Here is a 9,073-nt window from a genome sequence, read left to right on the forward strand (position 1 = left end):
TTGGTTGGTTGGTTGGTGTGTGTTGGTTGGTTGGTTGTGTGTTGGTTGGTTGGTTGGTTGTGTGTCTGGTTGGTTGGTTGGTTGTGTGTCTGGTTGGTTGGTTGGTTGGTGTCTGGTTGGTTGGTTGGTTGTGTGTCTGGTTGGTTGGTTGGTTGGTTGTGTGTCTGGTTGGTTGGTTGGTTGTTGGTTGGTTGTGTGTCTGGTTGGTTGGTTGGTTGGTTGTGTGTGTTGGTTGGTTTGGTTGTGTGTCTGGTTGGTTGTGTGTTGGTTGGTTGGTTGGTTGGTTGTGTGTCTGGTTGGTTGGTTGTGTGTCTGGTTGGTTGGTTGGTTGGTTGTGTGTCTGGTTGGTTGGTTGTTGGTTGGTTGGTTGGTTGGTGTGTCTGGGTTGGTTGGTTGGTTGTGTGTCTGGTTGGTTGGTTGGTTGGTGGTTGGTTGGTTGGTTGGTTGGTTGGTTGGTTGGTATGGTGTGGTTGGTTGGTTGGTTGGTTGGTTGTGTGTGGTTGGTTGGTTGGTTGTGTGTCTGGTTGGTTGGTTGGTTGGTTGGTTGTGTGTCTGGTTGGTTGGTGGTTGGTTGTGTGTCTGGTTGGTTGGTTGGTTGTGTGTCTGGTTGGTTGGTTGGTTGTGTGTCTGGTTGGTTGGTTGGTTGGTTGTGTGTCTGGTTGGTTGGTTGGTTGGTTGGTTGTGTGTCTGGTTGGTTGGTTGTGTGTCTGGTTGGTTGGTTGGTTGGTTGGTTGTGTGTTTGGTTGGTTGGTTGGTTGGTTGGTTGTGTCTGGTTGGTTGGTTGTGTGTCTGGTTGGTTGGTTGGTTGGTTGGCAGTGCGTACTGGTAGGAGTCGTTGAGACGGGCGTGGCGTTCAGCTGCCAGCGTCTGGATCTGCTCCCAGTTGGTGATGAGTTCATCTTTCTTCAGGTGGATCTGGGAAGCGTTCTGAGGATGGGTCTGCTGCAGGCGCTCGGCATCCCCTCCCAGGGTGTTCACCTGGTTGACAGCAGGAAGGGTGTTAGCAGGGCTTAGGAATGCTGAGTGGGAATGTGGGGCAGCAGGAGTCCCACCTTGTCCTTCAGAGCTGCCAGGTCTCGCTCCAGACCCTCCTGTTTCCTCAGCAGAGCCTGAACGCTGGCCAAGTCCCGCCCAAAGTCATCGGACGCCATCAGCTGCTCCTTCTCCTTGATCCAGCTGATGGTCTCGTCCACATCCCTGCAGACAGAAGCAGCATCACAGCTCAGAGAACGGTCCAACCTGAGAAGACGTTCATCCTGAGGTTTCTGGCGTTCACCTGTTGAAGCGTTGCACCTCGGCAGAGCCGAACAGCCGGGTCTGCCTCTGCAGGGCCAGGCCCTTCAGGCGCTGCCAGGCCGCGTTCACCTCCTCCTGCTTCCTGACGATCAACTCGTTCTCCGGGTGCGCCTCCTGGATCAGCTTCCCGGCCAGCTGGTTCACTTCGTTCACGCGCTCCTCGTGAGCCGCCAGGTCCGTCTGGAACTCCTCAAACTTCTTCTGCAGGAGCTCCACATGCTCCAGGTCCTGACCCAGCTCCTCAGAGGTCACGATGGCCTCCTGCACAGTGAGCACCGCTGCATCAGCTTCAGCTTCAGCAGCTTCAGCAGCTGCATCAGCTTCAGCTGCATCAGCTCAGCTTCAGCTGCATCAGCTTCAGCTTCAGCAGCTTCAGCTGCATCAGGTTCAGCTTCAGCAGCTTCAGCTGCATCAGCTTCATCAGCTTCAGCTGCTTCAGCTTCAGCTGCATCAGGTTCAGCTTCAGCAGCTTCAGCTGCATCAGCTTCATCAGCTTCAGCTGCTTCAGCTTCAGCTGATCAGCTTCATCAGCTTCAGCAGCTTCAGCTGCATCAGCTTCTTCAGCTTCAGCTGCATCAGCTTCATCAGCTTCAGCTGCATCAGCTTCATCGCTTCAGCTGCATCAGCTTCATCAGCTTCAGCTGCTTCAGCTTCAGCTGCATCAGGTTCAGCTTCAGCAGCTTCAGCTGCATCAGCTTCATCGCTTCAGCTGCTTCAGCTTTCAGCTGCATCAGCTTCATCAGCTTCAGCAGCTTCAGCTGCATCAGCTTCTTCAGCTTCAGCAGCTTCAGCTGCATCAGCTTCATCAGCTTCAGCTGCATCAGCTTCATCAGCTTCAGCTGCATCAGCTGCATCAGCTTCAGCTGCATCAGCTTCAGCTCAGCTGCATCAGTTCAGCTTCAGCAGCTTCAGCAGCTTCAGCTGCATCATCGCTTCATCAGCTTCAGCTGCTTCAGCTTCAGCTGCATCAGCTTCATCAGCTTCAGCAGCTTCAGCTGCATCAGCTTCTTCAGCTTCAGCAGCTTCAGCTGCATCAGCTTCATCAGCTTCAGCTGCATCAGCTTCATCAGCTTCAGCTGCATCAGCTGCAACAGCTTCAGCTGCATCAGCTTCATCAGCTTCAGCTGCATCAGCTTCATCATCTTCAGCTGCATCAGCTGCATCAGCTTCATCAGCTTCAGCTGCTTCAGCTGCACAGCTTCAGCTTCATCAGCTTCAGCTGCATCAGCTTCATCAGCTCAGCTGCAACAGCTTCAGCTTCATCAGCTTCAGCTGCATCAGCTTCAGCTGCAACAGCTTCATCAGCTTCAGCTGCAACAGCTTCAGCTTCAGCTGCTTCAGCTGCAACAGCTTCAGCAGCTTCAGTAGCTGCAGCAGCTGCAGGATGTGTCTACACTCAGCCTGTCTTCCTGCTGCAGATCTTTGCTATATGAACTAAAAGAATCTTTAAAACTTTTACCCTGAGTTTAAAACTCACTCAACGTAAAACTTTTATGAAAACAAAACATGATTTAAAAAAGTATTTTCTCAAACAGATTTAGGGTTTTAAAGGATAGAATGAAGTTGTATAATGCAAGACTAACTTTAGAATATGGTTTATTGTCATAATCTAAAAACCATCTGGCTCTGACATTAATACATTTACTAAAACATTTATTTGTTTTTCAAAACATTTCCCCCCTGAGACAATTGTTTTATTTTTTGACAAGAGGATTATTAAATATTTAATTTCTTAAAAAATTTGTCAAAAGATTATAAAAAAGTTAGAAAAACAATTGTGTTTCTAATAAATGTTTTAACTTATTAGAAGGTTGGACCAGAAGCGGTTCTGACCTTGTCGCTGATCCAGTCCAGAGCGTCTTCACACTCCCGCAGGTACTGCACCAGTTTCTGGGCCTGCAGCAGCCGCATGCCCTTCTCCTTGGTCTTCTGCAGCAGCAGGTCCCAGAGGCGGTGCAGCTCCTCCAGGCGGCTCTGGAAACAGAAAGCCTCTCTGAGTTCTCTAGATCTACGTCCGACGAGTCGGCCCGCTTCAGGCGGCTCCGTCTAACCGGGTCACGTTTCTGCGGGTTCTGAGCTCCTTGCCGTCAGAAATGAACTGATTTGTTTTTGTGTTTGATCCTCCGGTGTGGACCAGAGAGCTGGTCACACTACAGAGTGGAAAGGGCCCGGTGGGGAACCGGGTCAGAACTCTGGAAGCACACAGAGGAGCCACTCCAGTCCAGACACACACTTGGATATACTCAGCCATGTTGACGCTGGTGACTATGGGCCTCTGCTGCGTCCGGTACGGAGTGTAGGACTGAACCCGACAGGGAAAACAATCAGACCGGGATCATGCGAAGCCGCCCGTCCCGCCCGGATCCGGCTGGCCCAGATCGGACGGTTCTGGGAGTCTGTGGACGTACCCGGATGGTCTCGGAGGCAAAGTGTCCCTCGGTGATCATCAGGTTCCCCGTTTTGTCCAGTTCGATGATGGCCGCCGCGTTGGCCTGGACCTCGGCCTCAAACGCCTGGTGTTTCTGCAGCTTCCCCTGTGAGGACAAACACATCAGCTGCAGCAGCACCGGGCCAGACCCGCAGAGCCGGGCCCGCAGCACCGGGCCAGACCCGCAGCACCGGCCAGACCCGCAGCACCGGGCCAGACCCGCAGCATCGGGCCAGACCCGCTTCCGTCGGAACCGGACCTGCAGGTTGGACGGGTCCTTGTAGTTCTCGTCGGAGGCGATCTGCAGCTTCTCCTGGATCCATTTCTCCAACTCGTCGGCGTCCCGGCGGAAGAACTGGAATCGGTACGAATCCTCCAGCTTCTGGCGCCGGACCACCATGGACAGCTCCTTGAAGCGCCGGTACCGGTCCAGAACCTGCTGCCGGCGCTCCTGGATGTTCGGCCGTTTCACTTTGACTCCGACCGTGTCCATTTTCTGCAACAAACAGAACAGAGGATGAGAACCCGGTCTGCTCCAGAACCAGCTGCAGTACAGGACCGGTTCTGGTCCACTACTGAGAGGTCCAATGAAAACACTGGATGCTGCCATGTGAACGCAGCTGATTGGTCGGGAGCTGAACCAATGGGAACAAAGCAACAGAAAACAGTGTGAAGGAGCTGATTTAGAGTTTAAAGTTCTCCAGAACCAGAACAGAACCTGCTGGTACCTATAGATCTGGATCAGTGGAGTTTAGTTCTGGTCAGCAGCAGAAGTCGGACCCGTCCTACAGAACCTCGGCTCCCCCCCTCGCCCCCCCCCCCTGTGCTTAGCAACTAGCAGCCGACATGCTCTGAATGCCTGGAGGGGAGGGCGGAAATCCCCCGGCGCCGAGTTCCCACACAAAGAGAAGTGAGCGGTCAGCGTCTCTGTGGGCTCAGCCTGCCGGGCCGGACCCGACCGGGCCGGACCCAACCGGGCCGTTCCTCAGAACCGACCGCTGGGCCAGCAGAACTCTGAGGCTCCAGAAGGAAGAGAGGCGGATCTCTCTGTCCCCATTCAGAGGAAACATGAGCTGCTTCCACGTCTGAGGAGCTTTATCAGCAAGCAGCTCGGCTCTGCAGCGCCTGATAACACACACACAGAGACACACACACAGAGACACACACACACACAGAGACACACACAGAGACACACACACACACAGAGACACACACAGAGACAGAGAGAGACACACACACACACACAGAGACACACACACACACAGAGACACACACAGAGACACACACACACACACAGAGACACACACAGAGACAGAGAGACACACACACACACACAGAGAGACACACACACAGAGACACACAGAGACACACACACACACACACACACAGAGAGAGACACACACACAGAGACACACCACACACACACACACACACACACACACACACAGAGACACACACACAGAGACACACACACACAGAGACACACACACACAGAGACACACACACACAGAGACACACACACACACAGAGACACACACACACACAGAGACACACACACACAGAGACACACACACACACACACACACACACACACACACACACACACAGCCCCCTCACAGGCCCCCGCCCTGCTTCAGGAGATCGCCCCCCTCAACAGACAGACGCCTAACTTTTTGATTCTGCATCAAATTCATCGTTGTTTCCTTCCACTAAACTTTCCAGGCTGCAGCCTGTGGTTTCTGCTAATGGCTGCTGTACATGAGCAGGAAGCTCGTTAATATTTCACTGCAGCAGAACCGGGTCGAACATCCCGACAATGGAGGAGTGTGTGAGGTGATCAGAGGATGTTAAAGTCCAAGAGCTGAGGCCCTCCCTCAGCTCCAGCGCCGCCCAGGGAGGCAGGAAGTGACTCAGGAGACAAAGGAAGTTCACCTGGAGGAGGTTCAGTGAGCTCCTCATCTCACTGTCAGTCTGTGCAAATCATCCAGAAGGTTCCGAAGGTTCTGTTGGGTCCAGACATCAGGAGACATATCCTCTGTTGCCATGGTTCCCTTCAGCAGCCAACAGGAAGGCTAAATATATGTTCAGTGCTAACCGATGCTAACTGGAGCTAACCGAAGGTTGATCTGTCTCACGGCAGGACGACGTCACCTCTGCTCCTCAACGAGTGCTAACAGCTACGCTAACAGCAGGATGGCTGCTAGCATAGCATTAGCTCTACAATTAGCGCCAGTCTGCAAATGGAGGAAAACTGAACCTTTCCCAGCTGGATCAGTACCCGACCAGAACAGAACCTCCATCACATTTCATCCACAACCAAAGATTTCACTTCAACAGGAAACATGCAAACAGTGAACAGAACCGGGTCAGACAGTGAACAGAACCGGGTCAGCAGAAACCCAGAAACACAGCATACACACACAGAGCTGTTCTGTCCTCAGCTGCTCTTCCGCCGAGGCTCGGTTCTGATCCGCACCGCTCCAAACCAGAACCTTCTGCTATGTCAGACGCAGTGCAGTGACTGGGCAGAACCCAGCAGAACCAAGCCCAGCCTCTGCTGCAGAGCCGCTCCGCCCACCGCTGGCCTGGAAACACACGCCTCACTTCACCCTGGAAATCCAGGATTTGCCTCATTTTCCAGGTTTTTCCTGCCAGTTCACACACACACACACACACACACACACACACACACACACACACACACACACACACACACACACAACACACACACACACACACACACACACACACACAAAACACACACACAAACACACGCCACACAAACACAACACACACAAACACACGCCACACAAACACACAAACACGACACACACACGGTGACACAAACACCCAGCAGCTGTTACCTTCAGTTTTGGGTTTAGTGAAGGTCGACATGCTGCAGGATGAAGAACCAGGGTCAGTAAGCTCTAAAGCTGTCTAGAACGGGTCAGAACCGGGCCCAGACTGTAGAACCAAAGGCCCCCTGGTCCAGATGTTTCCATGGAAACAGTGAGAATAAACCAGTTAATGGTTTGTCCAGGAACGTCTCCAGCGTCCCGGGTCGTTACAGAGCGGACCATCAGAACCAGGTCCTGTTCATCCTGAAAGCCCGGCTGCTGGAGCCCAGACCCAGTCAGGCTGTTTGGTTTCTGTGGCTACATCGGCTCTCAAGCGGTCCGATAAAAACTCAAACTGTTTCAGAACCGAGCCTGGATCACTAGATGAAACTAAATCAGTTTATTATGATGACGCACAGAACCGGCGCTAACGCTGCGCTAACACAGCAGATTCCCAGTTCTGATCTCTCCAAGCCAAAATACTTGGTTTGTTCCACTTCCACATGTGGAATTGAATCAGACACACTTTCACATCATTACATCATGATTCACCAAAGACCGACGGGAAATACAGTAGCTTTCTTTCTACTAGCTTCCTTCATCTCGTCAGTATCCATTATTACCGAGAGCTGCTGGGTGACATTTATGTTCTTCTGAACATGCAGGGATCAGCTAATATTACTACCCTGTTATTCTTTTAGTTTATTATTTTGTCAGCCATGATGACGCCCTGCCCACCCCGGGCCCGCCCCCCGGTAAACCTGTCCTAGAGTCGCCTCTGCTCGGACTCAGCCGGTTTCTCTATGAGTTTTCCCGCAGCAGCGCCCACTAGCTGTTGGTCTGACATTGCTGCAGGGACAGTCATCAGCTTCTTAACGCGGCTTTCTGAATACAGATGCTCTGCGGTTCTGGTAAAACCCACTCTGACCCGGGTCGGACATCAGAGCGGCTGGTTTCAGATCAGATCCGAGCTTATCTCGGTCCTGCAGACTGGTTCCCAGTAAACTGGCTGGTTCCCAGTAAACTGGCTGGTTCCCAGTAAACTGGCTGGTTTCCAGTTGACAGGATGGGAGGTGAGGAATTCAGCACCAGGCTGATGGTATCAGCTCGGACGGCCATCCGCGTCCTTCTGTGCAGAACCGCGGTGCTAACGGGCCGGTGTGATGGACGGAGGCCCGGGCGGCTCCTTTCCACCGGAAACCAGTTATTTTTATTGAACATCTGTCCAATAATCTGGGTTGATCTGCAGAACCTTCACCCACCCACCCCCTCCGAGCCCTGAAACCCAAAACACGCCCATGAATCGGAACCGCAGCCTCCTGCATGTTCTGCTCGCTTTTATTTGCTTTTAAACAGCAAGTGAAGCGTCTTTGAATCGATTATTACCGATGTGTTTCACCGCCGCTGTTAGCTGAGCCTGTTAGCTGGTCCTGTTAGCCTGCCGGTCACGGCCGAAAACCCCCACAGCTTTTAAAACCACCCAAATAAAAAGCAGCATTTATTGGATTTAAAACGCAACATTGTCTTTTCAAGCAGAAAACATGGACATAATGTCCTTACCGTGAGGGTTTTTCCAAAGAGCGAATGGAGAAGAAGCTATCCCGAAGAATCGACCTGACGGTTCGTTTGAAGGGCGGGGCGCTCTGATGCATGACGTCACTCCTGCAGCTGTACGGAAATACCCGAAGCTCGTCGGAAGAACACGAAGGCGAGCTGGAGATGGAGCGACTTCATTTCGAGCAAAACAAACCTCTGGAGTGGAAAATAAAACCACAAAATAAAGAAAAAACGCAGCTTCTAGTTTACCTCAAACGCTGCTGTGTTGAGGAAAAACTTAAGTTTGATTAGAAAAAAATTCATCTGTGCCATAATCTCTGGATATCAGCATATCAAAGTGCAGTCAAGCCATGGAAATCATATTTAATTTAAAGAGACACGTTGTTTATTCCTCTTTTGGAAACTTACTTTTATGATATGAAGTAAAAATCCACCTTTAATATATTATATTCTTGTTGTTTTCAAATACAGTTATTACTCCATGTGAATAACTTGTGAAATAAAGATGAAAACATCTATCTTGTATCCATGTTGTGTATATACATTAAAATATATATTATATAATAATGTAGAGTCTTCTTTGTTACAGCATGGATGCATATTTCAGGATTCACATTATTCAGATTGTTTTGTTTATACTTTTGGGGAGGTAATGCACGGGTTGCCGGTTCAAACCCCGCTCTGTCCGTCTCAGTCACTTTGCTCTCTGAACATCCATTGTGAATTGTATTTCATGGTTGCTAAGCAACATTAGGAGCATTATGCATCAGCTGACGACATGAGACCCGGCAGGCAGCAGGTCATGTGACCCGGAGCGAATGCAAACATCTGACCTGTTCAGGATGCAGAAAATTCAAACCAAACCACAACAAACATGTTTGATGTGAGTTTAGTTCAGGAATCATCATGAATACAGCATCTGTTGGTTCTGCTGGGTCAGAGCGGGTCCCTGGCA

General features: G+C 51.2%; 1 pseudogene; it reads right to left on the reverse strand.

Annotated features, from left to right (window-relative positions):
* LOC129354251 (spectrin alpha chain, non-erythrocytic 1-like) overlaps window positions 1-4,232 on the reverse strand; it is a 23,178-nt pseudogene extending 18,946 nt beyond the window's left edge.
* Between the last annotated feature and the right edge of the window lie 4,841 nt (window positions 4,233-9,073).

Source organism: Poeciliopsis prolifica, unplaced genomic scaffold (genome assembly GCF_027474105.1).
Source record: "Poeciliopsis prolifica strain line A6 unplaced genomic scaffold, Auburn_PproV2 SCAFFOLD107, whole genome shotgun sequence".
Lineage (NCBI taxonomy): Eukaryota > Metazoa > Chordata > Actinopteri > Cyprinodontiformes > Poeciliidae > Poeciliopsis > Poeciliopsis prolifica.